This window comes from Balaenoptera physalus (genome assembly GCF_965194825.1).
Source record: "Balaenoptera physalus genome assembly, chromosome: 9".
Taxonomy (NCBI): Eukaryota; Metazoa; Chordata; class Mammalia; order Artiodactyla; family Balaenopteridae; genus Balaenoptera; species Balaenoptera physalus.
The window spans coordinates 67,351,369-67,372,242 of record NC_138888.1 but is presented as its reverse complement, the minus strand read 5'-3'; the positions used below and the strand labels follow the sequence as shown (position 1 = coordinate 67,372,242).

At 37.7% G+C, this 20,874-nt stretch overlaps 1 pseudogene across 1 annotated transcript in view; it reads right to left on the bottom strand.

Moving 5' to 3' along the window:
- Window positions 1-468: 468 nt before the first annotated feature.
- The window catches only part of LOC309667347 (bolA-like protein 3 pseudogene), a 101,678-nt pseudogene continuing 81,272 nt past the window's right edge, over window positions 469-20,874 (bottom strand). The window contains exon 3 of the transcript in view: window positions 469-18,125. The product of the transcript in view is annotated as a bolA-like protein 3 pseudogene (transcript). The remainder of the gene's footprint in view (window positions 18,126-20,874) is intronic.

Genomic DNA, 20,874 nt, shown 5'->3' with positions numbered 1-20,874 from the left:
TTCCATGCCAGAATCTAAAGTCCCTTGCATATTTTCTAGATGGTGATTGATGGACAGATAAATTAATCCCGCAGGAAATTTTTGCAGAAAACCTCATCAGGATGCATAGCTGCTTTTGAAAATGGTGACGTGTAATCTAAAATATCTGTTGCTTCTAAGACATTAGAACATAGGGTCAACTTTTAGCCTCAATGATAAAGAAACCATAATCTTAATATACAACTCTCCATTCCTTTGGTTATGAATTTGAAAACTGCATTCCTCTTGAAGTTCTTTAAAATCTGAATTTTTGCTAATTTGATTTTTCTTACCATTGTTAGATACAGGTCAAAAAAGGTTTCAGTTGTCTAAATATGTGCCTCCCCTCCAGCCTGGTGCAGTCAATGGATCATAATATCAGAGGTTTGGATCATACTTTCATTGTAAGGATGGATGTTAATACTTAACTCACATGTGTTTTAATGTATAGGTTATCTTAAATAACATGCGTGCAGTTCTTAGTGTCATGCCTGACACAAAGTAGTTGCTTAGTAAATAAAAACTAATGGGACTGATGCATTTCTGGTTCAAAAGGAAACCCCATTGTATACCACTTTCTCTAATGTTCCGGACATAACAGAATAGTCCAGACCTGTTCCTGAGTATGGCATATTGTTCAAGAAGCCAGAAATATAAAAGTGCCCTGTTATTCCCCATTTTTCATTCTATGGAATTCCACTTTCCAGAAATAACCATTGTTGACAGCTTGGTTTGTACTGTGTCCTTCAAGACATTTTGTTTTCATAAACATATGTATGTATGTGTATAATCTGTACAATATGGCTATTTATGCAAGTAAGCGTCCACATATATGAGTGTTGTTCTTTTACAAGTGGGATCATATTACATACTATACTGCAGTTCACTTTATTCACTTAAAACACTATGGACAGGGCTTCCCTGGTGGCGCAGTGGTTGAGAGTCTGCCTGCCAGTGCAGGGGACACGGGTTCGAGCCCTGGTCTGGGAAGATCCCACATGCCGCGGAGCAGCTAGGCCCGTGAGCCACAATTACTGAGCCTGCGCGTCTGGAGCCTGTGCTCCGCAACAAGAGAGGCCGCGATAGTGAGAGGTCTGCGCACCGCGATGAGGAGTGGCCCCCGCTTGCCGCAACTAGAGAAAGCCCTCGCTCAGAAACGAAGACCCAACGCAGCCATAAATAAATAAACAAATAAATAAAAAATTAAAAAAAAAACAAAAAAAACCCCACTATGGACATATTTCCACAGACTAAAAATGAACACACCTCATCTTTTTAATAGCTACACAGTGCTCCATTGTATGGATGTACTGTGCTTTAGTTAATAATCCCTTAGTGACAGATATTTAGAATGTATCCATGTACTTGCAAATGTAAGCAGTGCAACAATAAATGTCCTTGGACAGATATTTTTGAACACTTAAGTAAGCCTTGAGGACATATTCTTAAAAGTGAAATAGCTGGGTCAAAGGACAAAAGTATTCAAATCGAAATAGTTCTTGCCAAATGGACCTTCGAAAATCTGTACCAAAGTGCACTTCCACACACAGTGCATTCATTTATTCTTTCGCTCAGTAGCAGAGTTTCCGTTATCCCCACACTCTCACCAGTACTGTGCATTATCCATTTTTTTCTTAATTTTTGCTAATTTGGTTAGTGTAAAATGATAGCCTACTGATGGTTTAATTTGCATTCTAAAACCATGAGTCAAATTGAGCATCTTAAAATGTGTTTATTGGCTATCTGTATTTCTTCTGTGAACCTGCGAGATGAATTCATTGTCCATTGTTCTATTGGATTGGCAGTCTTTTTCTTATTGATTTTAAAAATCAATAATGTATTTAGGTCTCTACTGCAAAATTCATTTCCTAGTTTGTTGTTTAGAGAGAGGCCAGCCATTTAATGATTATATGATTATTTGAAGCAGCATGCTACTGTGGAAAGATGCTAGTCTCTAGGGTGAGAACACACAAGTTCTAGCTCTTGTTCTGTCTCTCGCGTGCTCCATGATTTTGGTTTTCTCATCTGAAAAATGTGGAAACTAACACCTAACTGTGAGAGTGCTGCAAAGACTTAGTGAGATAATGTACATGAAAGCATTTAATGGACTCTAAAATGCTTTGCAGATGTAATGTGTTGTTATTTTTATGATATCCATGGAATGGCTCATCTGAGAAAAGGAAAGTTTTTTGCCTTCTCCTTAAACTCTGGTTTCTTGCTTCGTACGTCCAAAGCCAACCTCTTTACACATGGCAAATTTATAAGTATTGACTTCAGGGTAAGGACAGGTTATGCTAAGTCTTTTCTGTCCTGCACTGGTCAGGTATCATCAGGAGAAACTGAGCTCATTTCTGGGGACTGTGCTTTCATGAGAGAATTAATGTTCTGGAAAGTACTGGGTGAGAAGGTGCCAGGGAGGAAAGGGCCAGGAAATAGTGTTATAAAGACTAGAAAAGCTCATCTTAGAAAAAAGGAAGAGTCACAGGGAGTTACTATTTTACTTTAATATTTGAAAGGCTGTTTCCTTGAGCAGGGAATAGACTTGTTTTTCATTGTCCTACAGAGAAGATCTAGTACTTACAATCATCAATTTGCTATGTCTATAAGGAACACCTTTCTGGCAATTCCACCTGTTTGACAATGAAACAAACTGTGTCAAAACAGTGATCTTCTCATTACTGGATGTATGTAAGCAGAAGTAGAATGCCAGGAATGTTTTAGAAGGGATTTCTGAGTTGGAAGACAGTGATTTCTGAGGCATCTGCATTGCTTGGCCATGCAGTTGTATTCCTTCTTATAATTTTTGAGGCTATACCATTTGCCTAGTTCTGAGTTGGGTGTTGTGAACAATACAAAAAAATGTAAGATGTGATCAAGAAGTTATTCTCCGATAGGAAAACACTTGTGGAAGAGTAGAGAGAGGACTGAATCAGGAGTCAGAAGATCCCAGAAGCTAGAGGGATTCTTCCGTTACATCCATTTCCACAGTCACTGTTATCTGGGAGCTTTCTTTGCTGATTTTCTTCTCTCATACTCTCCTTTTACTTTTCCTTCTTATCTGGATTACTCTGAATGTTTTTTATTTTTATTTTTTTACATATTTATGTATTAATAATATAACAAACACTCAGTGAAACCACCACTTAACTCAAGGACTAGACCATTGAAAGTAACCTGCCTGTACACAATGTGTTCTCTTATCCCAAGTCCCTGTCTCCTCATCAGATATTATCATTGAGCTGAACTTCGTATTTATCTTTCCCTTAATATTTTTTATTGAAATACAGTTGACTTACAACATTATATTAGTTTCAGGTATACAACATAGTGATTCAATATATTTATAGATTATACTCCATTTAAAGTTATTATAAAATAATGGCCATATTCCCTGTGCTGTACAATATATCCTTGTAGCTCATTTATTTTATATATAGTAGTCTGTACCTCTTAATCCCCTACCTTATCTTCCCTTTCCCCCTTTCCTTTACCTACTGGTAACCACTAGTTTGTTCTCTATATCTGTGAGTCTGTTTCTGTTTTGTTATATTCATTCATTTGTTTCATTTTTTAGACTACATACAGTATTTGTCTTTCACTGTCTGACTTATTTCACTAAACATAATACCCTCCAGGCCATCCATGTTGTTGCACATGGCAAAATTTAGCTGAGTAATAATTACATTGTGTATATATATATGTGTGTGTATATATACATATGTATATATACATATATATACACATATATATATACCACTTCTTCTTTATCCATTCATGTGTTGATGGACACTTAGGTTGCTTCCATGTCTTGGCTATTGTAAATAATGCTGCGATGAACATTGGGGTGCATGTATCTTTTCTAGTTAGTGTTTCTGTTTTCTTTGAATATGTACCCAGGAGTGGAGTTGCTGGATCACATGGTAGTTCTATTCTTAATTTTTTTGAGGAACCTCCATACTGTTCTCCATAGTGGCTGTACCAATTTACATTCCCACCAACAGTGAACGAGGGTTCCCTTTTCTCCACATCCTCACCAACCTTTGTTATTTGTGGTCTTTTTGATGACAGCCTTTCACAAGTGTGGGGTGATATCTCATTGCGGTTTTGATTTGCACGTCTCTGATGATTAACGATGTTAAGTATCTTTTCATGTGCCTGTTGGCCATCTGTATGTCTTCCTTGGAAAAAATGTCTGTTCAGTTCTTCTGCCCATTTTTAAATCAGATTGTTTTGTTGATATTGAGTTGTATGAGCTGTTTATATATTTTTGAATATTAACCCCTTATCAGTCATGCCATTTGCAAATACTTTCTCTCATTCAGTAGGTTGTTTCTACATTTTGTCGATGGTTTCCTTTGCTGTGCAAAAACTTTCAAGTTTAGTTATGTCCCATTTATTTATTTTTGCTTTTGTTTCCTTTGCCCTAGGAGACATATCCATAAAAGTATTGCTACGATTTATGTCAAAGAGGGTTCTGCCTATGTTTTCTTCTAGGAGTTTTATGGTTTCCAGTCTTACATTTAGGTTTTTAATCTATTTTGAGTTTATTTTGTATATGGTGTGAGAAAATGTTCTAATTTCATTCTTTTACATGTAGCTGTCCAGTTTTCCCAGTACAATTTATTGAAGAGACATCTTTTCCACATTGTATATTCTTGTCTCCTTTGTCCTAGACTACTTGACCATAACTGTGTGGGTTTATTTCTGGGCTCTCTATTTAGTTCCATTGATCTATGTGTCTGTTTTTGTGCCAGTACCATGGCTCTTTGATTACTGCGGGTTTGTAGTATAGTCTGAAGTCGAGTGTGATACCTTCAGCTTTGTTCCTTTTTCTCAGGCTTGCTTTGGCTCTTTGGGGACTTATGTGGTTCCATATAAATTTTAGGATTATTTGTTCTAGTTCTGTGAAAAATGTCATGGGTGTTTTGATAATGCTTGCATTAAATCTTTTGCCATTTAAAGCCACTGTTTCCTTATTGATTGTCTGTCTGGATGATCTGTCCATTGATGTAATGGGGTATTAAAGTCCCCTACTATTATTGTCAATTTCTCCCTTTATGTCTTTAATATTTGCTTTGCATATTTAGGTATCCTATATTAGGTGCATATATGTTAAAGAACATTACATCCTCTTCTTGCTTTGATCCCTTTATCATTATATAATGCCCTTCTTTGTCTTTTGCTATAGACTAGCGTTTACCTTGATATGAATATTGCTACCCCAGCTTTCTTTTCATTTCCACTTGCATGAAATATATTTTTTCATCCCCTCGTTTTTGGTCTCTGTGTGTCTTTAGCTCTGAACTGAGTCTCCTGTAAGCAGCATATAGATGGGTCATGTTTTTTTACCCAGTCACCGTAGGTCTTTTGATTGGAGCATTTAGTCCATTGACATTTAAAGTGATTATTGATAGCTATGTATTTATTGCCATTTTGCTACTTGTTTTTCTGGTTGTTTTTGTAGTTCTTCTCTGTTATTTTCTTCTTCTTTTAGTTTCTTCCCCTGTTGTTCAATGATTTTCTTTTGTGGTCTATTTGTGTTCCTTTTACGGTAGGTTTTTTTTGTATCTATGGTAGGTTTTTGATTTGTGGTTACCATGGGGTTCATATATATTGACCTATATCTACTTATTTTAAACTGACAGTGTTTTAAATTGAAATACATTCTAAAAGATGTACATTTTTTACTCCCCTCTCTCATGCTTCATGTTTTTGATGTCATATTTTACATCTTCACATCTATCCCTTAACTTTTTACTAAGTTACAGTTGAATTTACAAATTTTGTATTTTAATCTTCATACTAGCTTATTTAAGAGGTGGATCCACTGTCTTTACTATATATTTGCCTTTAGTAGTAGGATATTTTTTTCCCTATAAATTCTTCTCATTGTAGCCTTTTCATTTCCACTTAGAGAAGACCCTTTAACATCTCTTTTAGGGTTGGTTTAATATTGATGAGCTCTTTTAGTCTTTGCTTGTTGAGAATTTCTTTATCTCTCCTTCAATTCTGAATGATAAACTTGCTCAGTAAAGCATCCCAGGTTGTAGCTTTTTCCCCTTCAGCACTCTAAATATATCATGCCACTCCCATCTGGCTTGCAAAGTTTCTGTAGAAAAATCAGCTGATAGTCTTACAGGGGTTCCCTTGTATGTGACTCTTAGTTTTTCTCTTGCTGCTTTTAGAATTCTCCCTTTATCTTTAACTTTTGCCATTTAAATTACGATATGTCTTTGTGTGGGTCATTTTGGGTTCATCTTGTTGGGGACTCTGTGCTTTCTGTATGTGCATATCTGCTTCCTTCTTCAGGTTCAGGAAGTTTTCAGCCATAATTTCAACAAACACATTTTCTACCCCTTTCTCTCTTTCTTCTCCTTCTGGGATCCCTATAATGTGAATGTTAATATGTTTGATATGGTCCCAGAGGTCCCTTAAACTGTCCTCATTTTTTTTTAACATCTTTATTGGAGTATAATTGCTTTACAATGGTATGTTAGTTTCTGTTTTATAACAAAGTGAATCAGCTGTACATATACATATATCCCTTTATCTCCTCCTTCTTGCGTCTCCCTCCCATCCTCCCTATCCAACCCCTCTAGGTGGTCACAAAGCACCAAGCTGATCTCCCTGTGCTATGTGGCTGCTTCCCACTAGCTATCTATTTTACATTTGGTAGTGTATATATATACATGCCACTCTCTCACTTCGTCCCAGCTTACCCTTCCCCCTCCCCGTGTCCTCAAGTCCATTCTCTACGTCTGCGTCTTTATTCCTGTCCTGCCCCTAGGTTCTTCAGAACGATTTTTTTTTTTTATCATTCCATATATATGTGTTAGCATATGGTATTTGTTTTTCTCTTTCTGACTTACTTCACTCTGTATGACAGTTTCTAGGTCCATCCACCTCACTACAAATAACTCAATTTCGTTTCTTTTTATGGCTGAGTAATATTCCATTGTATATATGTGCCACATCTTCTTTATCCATTCATCTGTCGATGGACACTTAGGTTGCTTCCATGTCCTGGCTATTGTAAATAGAGCTGCAGTGAACAGTGTAGTTCATGCCTCTTTTTGAATTATGGTTTTCTCAGGGTATATGCCCAGTAGTGGTATTGCTGGGTCGTATGGTAGTTCTATTTTTACTTTTTTGAAGAACCTCCATACTGTTCCCCATAGTGGCTGTATCAATTTACTTTCCCAACCAACAGTGCAAGAGTGTTCCCTTTTCTCCACACCCTCTCCAGCATTTATTGTTTGTAGATTTTTTGATGGTGGCCATTCTGACTGGTGTGAGGTGATACCTTATTGTAGTTTTGATTTGCATTTCTCTAATGATTAATGATGTTGAGCATCCTTTCATGTGTTTGTTGGCAATCTGTATATGTTCTTTAGAGAAATGTCTATTTAGGTCTTCTGCCCATTTTTGGATTGGGTTGTTTGTTTTTTTGATATTGAGCTGCATGAGCTGCTTGTAAATTTTAGAGATTAATCCTTTGGCAGTTGCTTCATTTGCAAATATTTTCTCCCATTCTGACAGTTCTCTTTTCGTCTTGTTTATGGTTTCCTTTGCTGCGCAAAAGCTTTTAAGTTTCATTAGGTCCCATTAGTTTATTTTTGTTTTTATTTCCATTTCTCTAGGAGGTGGGTCAAAAAGGATCTTGCTGTGATGTATGTCATAGAGTGTTCTGCCTATGTTTTCCTCTAAGAGTTTTATAGTGTCTGGTCTTACATTTAAGTCTTTAATCCATTTTGAGTTTATTTTTGTATATGGTGTTAGGGAGTGTTCTAATTTCATTCTTTTACATGTAGCTGTCCAGTTTTCCCAGCACCACTTATTGAAGAGGCTGTCTTTTCTCCATTGTGCATTCTTGCCTCCTTTATCAAAAATAAGGTGACCATATGTGCGTGGGTTTATCTCTGGGCTTTCTATCCTGTTCCATTGATCTATATTTCTGTTTTTGTGCCAGTGTCATACTGTCTTGATTACTGTAGCTTTGTAGTATAGTCTGAAGTCAGGGAGCCTGATTCCTCCAGCTCCATTTTTCTTTCTCAAGATTGCTTTGGCTATTCGGGATCTTTTGTGTTTCTATACAAATTGTGAAATTTTTTGTTCTAGTTCTGTGAAAAATGCCATTGGTAGTTTGTTAGGGATTGCATTGAATCTGTAGATTGCTTTGGGTAGTAGAGTCATTTTCACAATGTGGATTCTTCCAATCCAAGAACATGGTGTATCTCTCCATCTGTTTGCGTCATCTTTAATTTCTTTCATCAGTGTCTTATAGTTTTCTGCATACAGTTCTTTTGTCTCCTTAGGTAGGTTTATTCCTAAGTATAACTGTCCTCATTTTTAAAATTATGTTTTTCTTTTTGCTGTTCTGATTGGGTGATTTTCATTATTCTATCTTCCAGATCAGTTGCATTCTTTTTATCACCTAGTCTGCTGTTAATTCTGTCTAGTGTATTTTTAGTTTCAGTTATTGTATTCTTCAGCTCTGACTGCTTCTTTTTTATATTTTCTAGTTTCTTATTAAAATTGTCACTGTGTTCACCCAGTCTTTTCACAAGTTCGGTTAGCATTCTTATTACTAATGCTTTGAACTTTTTATCTGGTAAATTATTTATCTGTTTCATTAGTTTAGTTTTGTTTTCTTGTCCTTTTATTTGAAAGAAATTTCTCCATCTTCTCATTTTGTGTAACTTTGTCTCTATGAAATTATGTGAAACATTTACCTATTCCAGTCTTGATGGGGTGTCCTTGTCTGTGAGTGTCCCTACCTGGTCTCTGTGTGCCCAGTGACTTTGGTGGGAGAGCTGTATCTGAAGTGCGCATAAATCACATCTTCCTCTGGTGTGTGCTGGCAGCTATCACTTGGTGGGAGTTGGGCTGGAGACGGAGGGGCTTGAGCCAGAGCCAGGTGTGAGCCAGGGCTTCTCCTATGCTCAGTGGCCATCATTGCCCTGTTGTGGGCAGGATTGGGTCCTAGGGTGCTGGAGCAGAAGTCTTGAGGGTCAGGTCCTAGCTGTTTCCATCCCTTCTAAGTGTGTGCTCTCCCCACTCTCAGTAATAGCACCTTTGCCCCAGAGGGCAGCAGCGCTGAAGTAAGAGGGTTTGAAGCAGGTGCCCAGGCAGGTCAGGGCATGTGCTAGGGCTGTCCCTGCATGTCAGTCGGAATTCCAGATCACTCTCAATTTGCTGCCTCCTCTGGCACCAGTAATGGCTGCCCTTGCCCTGTTCTGATGCAGTGCCAGGTCCTAGCTAGCCCCATCTCCTGCAACTGCACACTCTCCTCTGCAATGGCAGCCTTCACCCTATTATGGACCTGTGCTGGAGCAGGAGGCGCCAGGGCCGGTGCTTGGTGATGGCCAGGATGCACACGCAGACAGGACAGTTGATCTGGGAAACCAGCCAGAGCCCCAGGCAGTTTCAGTCTGCTGCTCCTCCTCCTTGTTCCCCGGAGTAATCAAGTGTGTGTGCACTCTTCATAGATAGTCTCAGTTTCTTATTATCCACCTATAAGTCCTACTGGTTTTCAAACCTAAGGGGACTTGTCTTCCCAGTGTCGGATCCCATGGCTGGGGTGCCGAAGGTATTGTTTGAACTCATGGCTCCCCAGGGAGAGCTCCAAGCCTGTGATATCCCCCTCCTTTTCTATGTCCCCTCCTACGGTCACGGGTCCTAACCTGATCACTTCTCCTCTTTTCCTACTTAACCCTGTGTGGATCTTTCTTTACAGGCTTTGTTGTAGAAGAATCTTTCCGCCAGTCTCCAGTTTGTTTTCAGTGAGAATTGCTCCACATGTATATGTATTTTTGATGTGTTCATGGGGGGAAAGTGAACTTAGTGTCCTCCTACTCTGCCATATTGACCTCCTCCCATCTATTCCTTATATTTAAAAACAGTTTTTAATATATATTATATATATTTGGGGATTTTACAATATGCTGTTGTTATATGAGAACTTCTGGTTTTCCTTTAACTCTATGTTACTAAGATTCATCTATGTTGTTGAGTATAGCTATAGTCTATTTCATTTTGTGGGTAAACTACGCATTATTTATTCCCCTGTTGAATTCTATTAGCAGTTTGTTATTGTTAACAAATATTGTTTTTACACACTCACTCATGTATAAGGGTTTCTTTAGGATTCATATAATATCATAAGTGTAAATGCTGAGTCAAAGGAAATACATATGTTTACCTTTACTAAGTGTTTGTATATTCAGTTATATTCAAAGTAGTCTCCCTTATAATAGTTTACTTTGAAAAATATATTTTCTTAAGTTATATTATCCATATGCCCAAGAACCTATAATGGTTTTCTGATCAAATGACTCTCCATAGTGTAATCAAAATTCTCCAATGACTGGCAATCCTATGTCCATTGAAAGTCATCTCTCATTGTTCCCCTTAAGGTTCACTTCACTCCAGGCCTGTGACCTCATTGCCTCACCTCACTTTCCCTGCTTTTCTTGTCTCATCTTACCTTCTATCTCCTCCTTATCAATCTCAGTCTCAGAGGTTTGAGAACACAGACTCTGGAGCTTGAATCTCTGCTTAATCACCGTAAGCTGGGAGACCTTATTCATCTCTGTGTCTCAATTTCCCCGTCTGTGAAATGGGGTAATAACAGAACTTACCCAGAGGGTTGTTGTAAGGATTAAATGAATTAATATCCACAAAATTCTTAGAACAGTAAACACTATATAAAAATTTGATTTTTTTATTACTTCAGAACAGGCTCTTATATTGTTCTAGAAGTATTTTGTGACTAAAATAATTTTACGTAGTGTTGAATTTCATTAAAAATGCATCATAGGTACCTTGCCTGAGAGCAGAAACCATTTTGGTACAACTTTCTTTCCAAGTATTTAGTTCAAGTTGGGTCTGTTGAATAAAATGCAATAAAAATTCTATGGGAATCAGATTCCCAAGTGTTCATAGTCTTTGTAGTGGCTACAGAAAAGTAGCTATCTCATACATAAAACGCCACTTGGCTACTAATTCATTGCCATGACACTAACTTATGATCCAGACCTTAGCACTAAGCCTAAATAATTCACCTTGGAACCTAAATCCTAAAGAAATAACTTGGGACATAGGATAGAAAGAGTCTCCAAAATAAAGAAGACTGGGATGTGCCCATTTTTCTAACCCTGCACAGGGTTCTATGTTCTGAAGACTGGATTGAATTGCAGGAAGCTGTGTTTTTCTAGAGAATTACTCTAGTGAAAAGGTGAAATAACACAGGGTCCCGGAGCAGACCTGAACAAGGCACCTTGGTGTACTCCCAAAGGCTGACACTGCACCATGATGTCCACTCTCCAGCATCATGCTCCAGCGAGGTGCCATGTTCACTTGAAGGGGTGAGCTCCCATGGCATTGCCATTTCTGAGCTTATTGATCAACATTAGCTGTCATGACTACAGGTTGCTGGACAACCCAGTTAATCTTTAAAGATAAGTCTTTGATTGCACACTATAACATTATTCTTGCAAGGGCCATTTTCTGAAGGACTTCTGGAGCAACAGAAAAAGCCATAAATTGCTTTCTACTGCTGGGAAAAATCATGTGTCTGTTTAAGTATACAAGCATCTTCAACTGGCTATTTGTGATTGCAGCATTTTTAGACTCAGTAGAGCCACATATTAAAGCAAACTCTCTCTAAGAATTTGAGTATCCTCTCTCTGTAGTTTGAAGCACACAGATGAAGATAAAGATACATTGGAGAGGAAAACTTGTTTCTCCCAGAGAGGCAGAACAGAGATTGTGAAGTGTTAAAGGACCCAGAAAAGGGATAATGATGAGAATTGCAGGTATTCTTGAGCTATTGGATCAATTCAAAATGCATGAGTTTTTCAATTTTCAGAGAATACTATAAATGAAAAAAGTTGTCATGCCAGTTGACATTTAAATATTGCTGACTTGTAGTTTTAACAAAGTAACTCATATTGCCATGAGTTGGAGGTAGCAAAGACCTGCATAATCACTGAATCTGTCCATCTGTTTGAGTTCTTAAATTCAGTTTTTCTTGAGTCTTTGATCTTAAAGTATTAACAAAATTCTTATATTTTTATTGGATAGGCATGTAGTGTAAGAAAATAAAAGAACTGTGTTTTTATGTTTTAAAAAGTTAAGGGGAAAGAGAAAACACTTTGAAAATATAGGTAATACTTATAAGTAAGTATTTTAGAAGTGTGACTAACCTACCTCTCTGTAATTAGATAGTGAGCTGGGATGTTACAAAGCTGGGAAAGGAAGAAGAAAATTTTTTTCTCCATAGAAGTGGTAGTTGGAATTTTTTCTGTATTAGAAAGAAAGAAGTCGTAAACTTAAGAAATGTGATGTCATCCTTCATCTTCTTTAAACTAACCTTTGGCCCATTTAAGAATTAAAATAATGTATAGCCTTCTAAAATTGTAAGAGGATTCTCCAATAACATCCTTGGAATGAAGAGATCAGGATGACTATTCTTTAATCCGAACAAGTTATTTATAAGATTATGAAAAATCCAGGTTCTTGCCTATCCTCCCTTCAGAGCAAGACATTATTAAATTACGAAACAGAAAAAAGAACCATGAATCTGCTACATCCGGTAATCACTCAAAAAGTTTCAGTGATTATTGAAAGCAGGTTAATGCAAAACTCAGCTATTTGTCTTTGATATACATGAGAATTCTTTGGACATTTCATCTAAATCATTTTGAAACACCCAGGAGCTTAGTACTATAATGCAAACAGACCCATTTTTATAAATTAGGTAGTGGTACACATTCTTTAAAAGGTACACCATATTACTATAGGCCAAAGGCTCTTTCATTTCATTATATAACAATGACAGCAACTCAATTTAAGTGTATAATGACCCAAGCCATCCATAGCAGCACAAATTTAATAGCAACCTTATCTGGAATGCTGACGAGGAGCACTTCCCGAGAAATCATTACAGACTCTTCAGTTTACAAAACAATTGTCTTTAATCTTTAATACTGTAAGCAGTAGGGAGAAGATAGGCACATTAGCACAGCTTTACGTTTTATAAATAGCATTTAATACGCCATATTCAGATGCTGTTGGGCTAAGCATCTTATGTCAAATAGTTTTAGAGTTGATAGTACCAGGATACTAAAGAAATAGTACCAGGATTTCTTTTTTTTTTGAAAGACTAGACACAATGCTGGCATTCTCACAATGGGGCTTAGGAGGGTTTGTATATTAATGAAGTTTGAAGGCAAAAACCTTAACCATGTGTCCTTAGAGAAATGTAAGACTTCTTGACATAAATTTCAGTTACAATAAGAAGAAAACCATTAAGAAGAAATTTTCTCAGTTCCATGTAGAAACATTAGCATCATTAAGTTCACGTATTCTGCTTGGAGCATGAAGTCACAAAATAGCCTCACCATGATAGCTCTTCATCTGCCCTATAGTTTCTCACATTAAAAGTTTTTCTTTTATTATTGCATGAGAAGTACTCATGTGTGAATTTCCCTTTCTCAGGGAAGCAAATATATTTTTAATTGTTGTAGTACGTTATTGGATTAACATGGAAGAGAACCTTAATGAGATTGCTGAAATTAAAGGCTGGGTTCACATCCTCACTGGGATGCTCCTACTCAGTACCTGCCGGCTTGAACTGCAAGGCGTGCCATTCACACTTGGCATACCCTCCTGGGGCATTAGGGTTCCTTGATGATAGGAAATACAGTTGTTAACTTTATATTACACAGACACAAGTGAATTATGAATATATTGAACAATTTTCCTGCGTTTTAATATGAATAAAATAAGGCTTTAAAGAAATTTCATATTTGTGCTGTGCTGCTCCAGAGGTAGGCTCCCAGGTTTCCAGGAATAAGCACACGTGCCTTTCAGTTAAGGGCATTTTGGAAGGAAGGTCTGAGGAGGACCGGCTTAAACAATAGGGAGCATGACCCACTGTCTGTAGAAAGCACGTGTTAGATTATAACTTAAGCCAAAGAAATTAAAATGTAGTTTTGTCTCAAGATACGTTCCAATGGGACTTTTTCTCTAACTGCAAAAAGAACTGGGAAAAACACTGGTTTTGAATTCTTGACCTTATGCTTAAAGTGTAATCAAGCTATTTTGGAATTAATTTAGGCATTATTTATTTGGAGAGAGTAGATTTATCAACTTGCTTCATACTTTCTACTTCTTACCTCTTTTGATTTGCCCCTTGGGTTTTGGGGGGGGGGTAGTTCTTTTTGATAATCATTGTTATCAGCTATCTCAGTTATAAAGGCCTCCTTCAACTTTAGATGGTTTGACCAATTTGAATTGCTGTTTAAATACATTATGTATATAAACATCATCCTAACAGAAACAGTTTGCAGATATTAGTCTTTTGTCTTCTGACTTTGAATATGTACATCTGCATGAAGGAGCATACTTTCTATGGAAGAACTTCAACTATGATGATTTTCTCCATCTTAATGTAATACCATCCAACAACCTCTTAGTCAAGGGAAATATCAGACCCCTGCCCTGCCTTCAAGGAGTTTCTCGTCTGTTATGGGAGATGAGATTAAGACATAGAAAACAATTTTAGAAAAAAACTGCCCCGTAAGGTGTTAACTTAATTAAACAAGGAGGCTCTCAGACTAAGGTGGCTCTCATGCCAAGGAGGCCTACAGAAGCAAACCAAAAGCTGAGCCAGTAAATGCCTCCGGGTCACGAAATTAAAACACTAAGGACAATTAATCACAAACAGCCAACTAGGCTTTAAGTTCTAGCCAATCAAGTAATTTCTTTTCTTTGCTTCTGCACCTTCTCTGTATAAGTCCTTTCCCTGGCTCCTGTCCTCAGGGAGCTCCTAACCACTTCCCATTTGGCATACCCCAATTCACATCCATTTTGGCTCAAGTAAACTCTTAACATTTTTAATATGCCTCTGTTTATCTTTTAATGAAGGTGTAGAAATATACATTCAGAAAGGAATTTGCTGTACAAGACACAGAGCCTTTCTTCGTAGTTTACTTGCAAACATCTAGCGAAGAACATGTATTTTAGTGTTAAAGCAGGCACTAGTCATGATAACAATTCCCCACATTTTTTTAATGCAGTCTCTATATTCTGAAGAGCTTTCAGTTGATCCTCACAACAATTTTGTGAGATAGGCAAGGCTTTTCTTCCATTTTACAGAGGAAGAAACTAAGATTCACAAAGGCTAAATAACGTGTCCAGGGTCATAAACCTAAAAAGTGGTATCACAGTACTTGACCCTACTCCAGTGATTTCAAGTTCAGGTATATTTTCTCAAATGCTATGCTGCAAGATTTCATGCCATTTAAAGTCCTTTATAGTTATGACTTTGTATTTATAAGTGTGACCTTTATAGTCACATTAAAAGGAATCAACTCTGGAACTCAGACCTTCTATATCTGGGTGCTCAGAAACATACAAAATAATTTTCTCAAAATGAGGTCTGTGGAACTCAGAGATGAGGAAAAATAGAAGTAGAAATTTGGAATACTACATACTACAGGCCTCTCTGGGAGACTCATAGTGTACATGGAATAGAAAAGACCTTGAGAAATACTACAAAAAATAAGTTTGCTTACTGGTTTCCCAAACTAATCTGGACCTGGGTCATCCTTTTTATCCCACTTATTAACAGTTTCCACATTAATTCTGAATTAGAGCTTATTTATATAAATTTATATAATACAATTATTTATATAAATCTCTTAGTTAAGAGTGGGATTAAAAAATTAAGCCTAGTTTGAAATTCCCAATACCAAATTGGGTAGTAAATGCCTGGAATATGAATCTTATTCTCCTTTACCTTTGAAGGTCCCTGTAAAGAAAGGAGAGGATCTTTTGGCTTCTTTTTTCCTCCTGCTTCCATCCTTTGGCTGTTCCAGAGCTGTTAACCACCATGCTGTGATGGTTTGAAATAAGCCAGCCTCACTATGAAAAACTTTGATAGTTTCAACATCTCTTTATTTTCCTCCCTGTAGTGATCACTGTGGCACAAAATGATTTTTGAGGTTATGGGATAAGAAAAAAAGTGCTATGAAAGCAGGTCTTATTGATCCTTTTGTAGGAGGTCTTATCATCGAGGACGGAAGATGCTGTTACTGAACTGCTTTTTACCAGCCTATGGAAGAGTCGATGCATTAAGTTGAAAAGAATGGGCTTAGATCATAAATCTGTTCTTTGGGGAAACTACAGATTCAAGCTCTTTGAAGATATTTATTCTTTCAAAGTTCTTAATTTATGTTTATTCATTTCCCCTAGTTGATTTCAGGCACAAAGATAAGAAGGAAAACTTAATTCTTTACTGTGGCCATGCCTGGTCAGTGATTAGTATGAAAATGCTTTCTAAGTTTTCCAAAATTGCTTTTAAAATAACCATATTTTGCTGCCTTTATTGGCATGCTTCTGTGTTTGATACTAGTTTAAATCTTGCTATTTTGTGAATATTATGAAATAAAACCCCAAAGAAAAAAGGCTGAAAGGAAATTCACCAAAATATTAACAACGATGGTTTTCTTAGGAAAGTGGAATTTCTAATATCTTACGTATTTTTTCACATTTTATGCTATACTGTTATACTATTACATAATATTACAATGAAAATCAGGAAAAAAAAGTACTAAAATTATGTAAAATTGAAAATTAGTGTCCTATTTCTCCCTAAACTACAGGCATGATTTAAAACTTTTTGTTTTTCCCTTAATCACCACCTTAAAAAAAGGAGAGGGGGGCCGAGTAAATGTATGATATTTCCAATAGTAATGCTTTGCTAAAATTAAATGATCACATGATGATGATTAAACATCTAGATCTGCCTCCAATAAAGAAATGAGGAACGGCCTAATTACTGTAGTTTGCCAGTAAAAACCTATTCATTTATCATTTCACCTAACATCACCACCGGAGTTTTACAAAAAGAGCCTTTTTCAATCAATGACTTCCCTCTCTCATAAACTGGGGTTTCTGTTGAGCAGACAGGAGGGATTTAGCTGACACTCGCTGAGCAGAGCCCTCCAGCCTTCACCGTGAGTGCCTGGGGAGACTATGACTGATTTACATGCATCAGGTCTTAGGAGCTATTGCTCCAAATAATCGGAAACCAGGCATCTATCAGTTCTCCTCCCTTCATGTTTCTTATGTAGATTTATTTCTCATATAAATTCACTTTCCTATTGGTTTTGATACAGGTAAGACCAGAAAGACTTTACTGAAAAGATTTGGGTAGTCAGTTGAGATTGTTTTTTCCCTCCTGAGAGAAACTAGAAATTTTATATGAAGAAGTAAGATTTTTCTTTGAAGGTACAGGAGGAAATATTGTATGTATTTAATATATCCCTAGGATCATTCCCTAAACTCCATACTCAGGTGCTAAATTTAGCCAGTCTAGTTTGACATGTTTTAGTGATGTTTCCTTAACTTCTCTGTGTCTGACTATTCTTCAGGCGAATAAATCTTGATGACAAAAGCTTCCCAGTAAAGTTGATAATGAGCTATCCTGAAATTAATCATATGGTTTATGGACTCTCTAGACCCCTAGTTTCTCTTCTGTTCCTTTTTTTTTTTTTTTTTTTAAGCTGTCTGTTGCCTTTAATTAACATCTAAATAGATACCATATTCTTCTATAATTACAATATGGAAATGTCTATGAACAAAATAGATAATTTTTGTCATATGCCTAGGAAAGAATGGTGGCAATAAGATTCATCCAAGGTTTTAGCAGCAACATCTAGTCAGCCAGGGCGTGGTCAGTGTTTGGGGACTGAGGTAAATATCCACAACCCGTGCATACCTTTGACGACTTCTTTTAGTGCCTGATTTACCATCTGGTGCTGCTGGACCGTTCTCTTCTCCTTAAATTCTTCCGATTCGATTTGAATTTCGTACAGTGCCCCACAGCCTCCTGAAATGTCAGTGACTTTGATAGCTGTAGCTCGAGGAAACTTTTCTTTGAGAATTTGGGTCACTTTGAGCTCCCCCTCAGTCTGCGAGGCAAACATGCGCTGGGCACAGTGGCGAAGAAAAAGCCGGCGGGTTCCGCGGAGCAGAGGCGCTGCCACGGCGGGTCTCCACACCACCGGCCCGGCCGACAGGGCCCGCCGTCTCTGTTTCTTTTTTTTACCACATTAATGGATGCTATTTCACGAACTGCCGTAAGAAATTGAGACGATTGTGAAGTCCGTATCACTTATCATACCAACCTAAAGGGTGAGATATTTCTGTGGATAGGTATAAGTTAGCAGAAAATAAGAAAAAACACAAGGAAGAAAGCATATTACTAAGGACTTGAGAGTGATTAAATCTTTGGATTATCTAGTTGTCACATTTAAATCTACTTTTCCAGCATTTCTCTGCAACTTCTCTCTCATGAGTCCTTCACCTGCATCCTGGACTCCAGCCGTGTACTTCTTGATGGGTCATGTAGCTTGATATAGGAGAGTTTGATACCACCTTCTCCTCCTGTACCCTACCCTGGCTGAAAACCATTGCTCCAGCCATGCTCATATTTTGGATACTCTGAACATTGGCCTCCTATGAATCTGTGTCTGACCCTGCAGTTTCCTCATTTATAATGGTCTTCCCACACTTCTCTGCTCCACCTCCTCCTAGATGCCACTCATATATCAAGAATTAGCTCAAGCACTGTCACCTTTTGAGATTTCACCGCCTTCCTCGGTACTACCACTGTACCTTGAAATGCATTCCTTTCAGCACGTGGGATATGTTGTGTTAGGATTATTTATTTCCATGCCTGTCTCTCCCTTCAGGATATGAGTACCTCAGTATCAGACAGTGGCTTATTCATCTTTGTATCCCGTCACCTAGCAAAGCCTGGGAAAACCTAGATTCACAGTGAATGTTGGCTGAATGATTCTTGGCTGAATGAATTGTGAATCTGAAGGCTGTAGATGAAGATTCTGGCAGGTGTGGTTGGAGAGAAAAGAGTTTTGAAAAGATTATGGACATGGGCTGTATGCTTTCAAAGGAAAGCTGGTCCATAGGGAGCATCTTGGGCAGCAGGCTTCTTGGGTAGAAGTGGAGAACAATGAGAGAAGGAGTAGGTTTTCAATAACAAATGTCAATTATTTTGAATTTTTTCTTGGGGTCATCCTGAACATGTGTTCTTATCCCTTTCTTATGCATTCATCTACTACATAGGTGAATTAATATAAAACGAAGTCACTGCTTCTAGCCATCAGGTTTTATGTTTGCTTAGTGCTGTCTCACATAGAATGATGAAATTCCAAGAAATTCGGTATTTTCCTAATCCTTTCCAATCTGTAGTTCTACAGAAAGGTCCTATAAGCGATCCAAATGATCTGATGGAAGACTCTTCTTGCTGGCCTTTATGTAGCTTGAATGCTTAAGGATCTTATGGTGAGAAAAATGACTTTGGAAGCTACTGGGTTAGAACCATACTTCGTTCATTCAATGGGACAAAACACTGCCTAAGTCAGGGGAATAATATGCATTTTAGTATATCAGTGGGGAAATACTAAATATCAGTGGGGAAATACTCCTGCAGAGGGCAGGAGGTGTGGTGGGATATGATTCTAGTTACCTACAAACTGGTTGCATCTCAGATATTTTGGATTTAAACTCTCCAAAGACCTGAGTCACCATACCAAGTTTCTTTAAACTTTTTTTTTTTCCCTGTGCAGAATTGAGTGCTCTGCTGGGTGCTGCACTCTTAATCCTGATTTCCTTCCTAATTGCACAAGTGGTTGAGCTCTTACAACGCCATATTTTTGTTCATTTGCATTTACACAATATACTTCACCGTGTGCTTCAAATGCACCATTTGAATGTCGAGTCCTGTCTCCATCTTTAGGTTCTTATAATGGCTGGGCCCACGAGTAGGGCAAGTCTCAGGAGAGCTGCTATAATCTCAATATGAGACTGTCTTCTTACAATTGGCCAATATTCAGCTGACTTCTTAGGTGATGCTGAGTAGTAATTCGAATGGAAGAACACAGCAATAAGTACAGGGAAAGAACACCCAAGGTGATCATTTAGAAATCTTTTTCAGGTCAGAATAAAAGAACATGGGATTTGTTCTATTTTATTCCAAACACCATGTAATCAAGAGGGTCTCAGGCTCCCAGGGAGTTCAATACGTGGGGTTGCTTTATAAAACTGTTGAACAAAACCTGAAAGAATTCTTGCCTTGCATTTCCTTCCTAATCCACATACTTGTTTTCATACTTGGTCTCTCCGGTCAAATCATATAATTTCACCAAATGCTATAACTTCAGTTTCTGAAGAAGACCTGTTGATCAAATATAGAGCACATTTGAGGCGGCAAAACATATCCATGATGTGATCTATCATATTCACTACATTATAAATTTTCAACATGTTCTCCTCTTAGATTAACTAAAGCATCTTAGTTATTCTGAATGGCAGAATCGCTGGAACCGGAGGTGGAAGGGTCCTGATGCAGTCATTCTATACTGGCTTGTGCTAAAGATTCCTCTATGGCAGGCTTTCTCAAAGTCCATACTATTGACGTTTGGCCAGCATTTCTTTGTTGTGGTGGCTACTCATTGCATTGTAGGATGTTTAACAGCATCCCTGGCCTCTACCCATTAGATGCCAGTAGCACTCCCCCGGTTATGACAACCAAGAATGTCTCCATATATTGCCAAATATTCCTGGGGAGTTGGGGGCAGGGGGAACAAAATTGCCCTGGTTGAGGATCATTGCTCTGTAATAACAATCTCGGCAGCTGTGATCAGCCTACTTGGGCCATATTTTTATTCAGGAATTATAACATCTAATGAGATCTAAGAGATAAAATGTGGAGGTTTGGCTTGTACTGTGGAGAGTGAACATTTGTTAAATATCTCCAGTTCACAG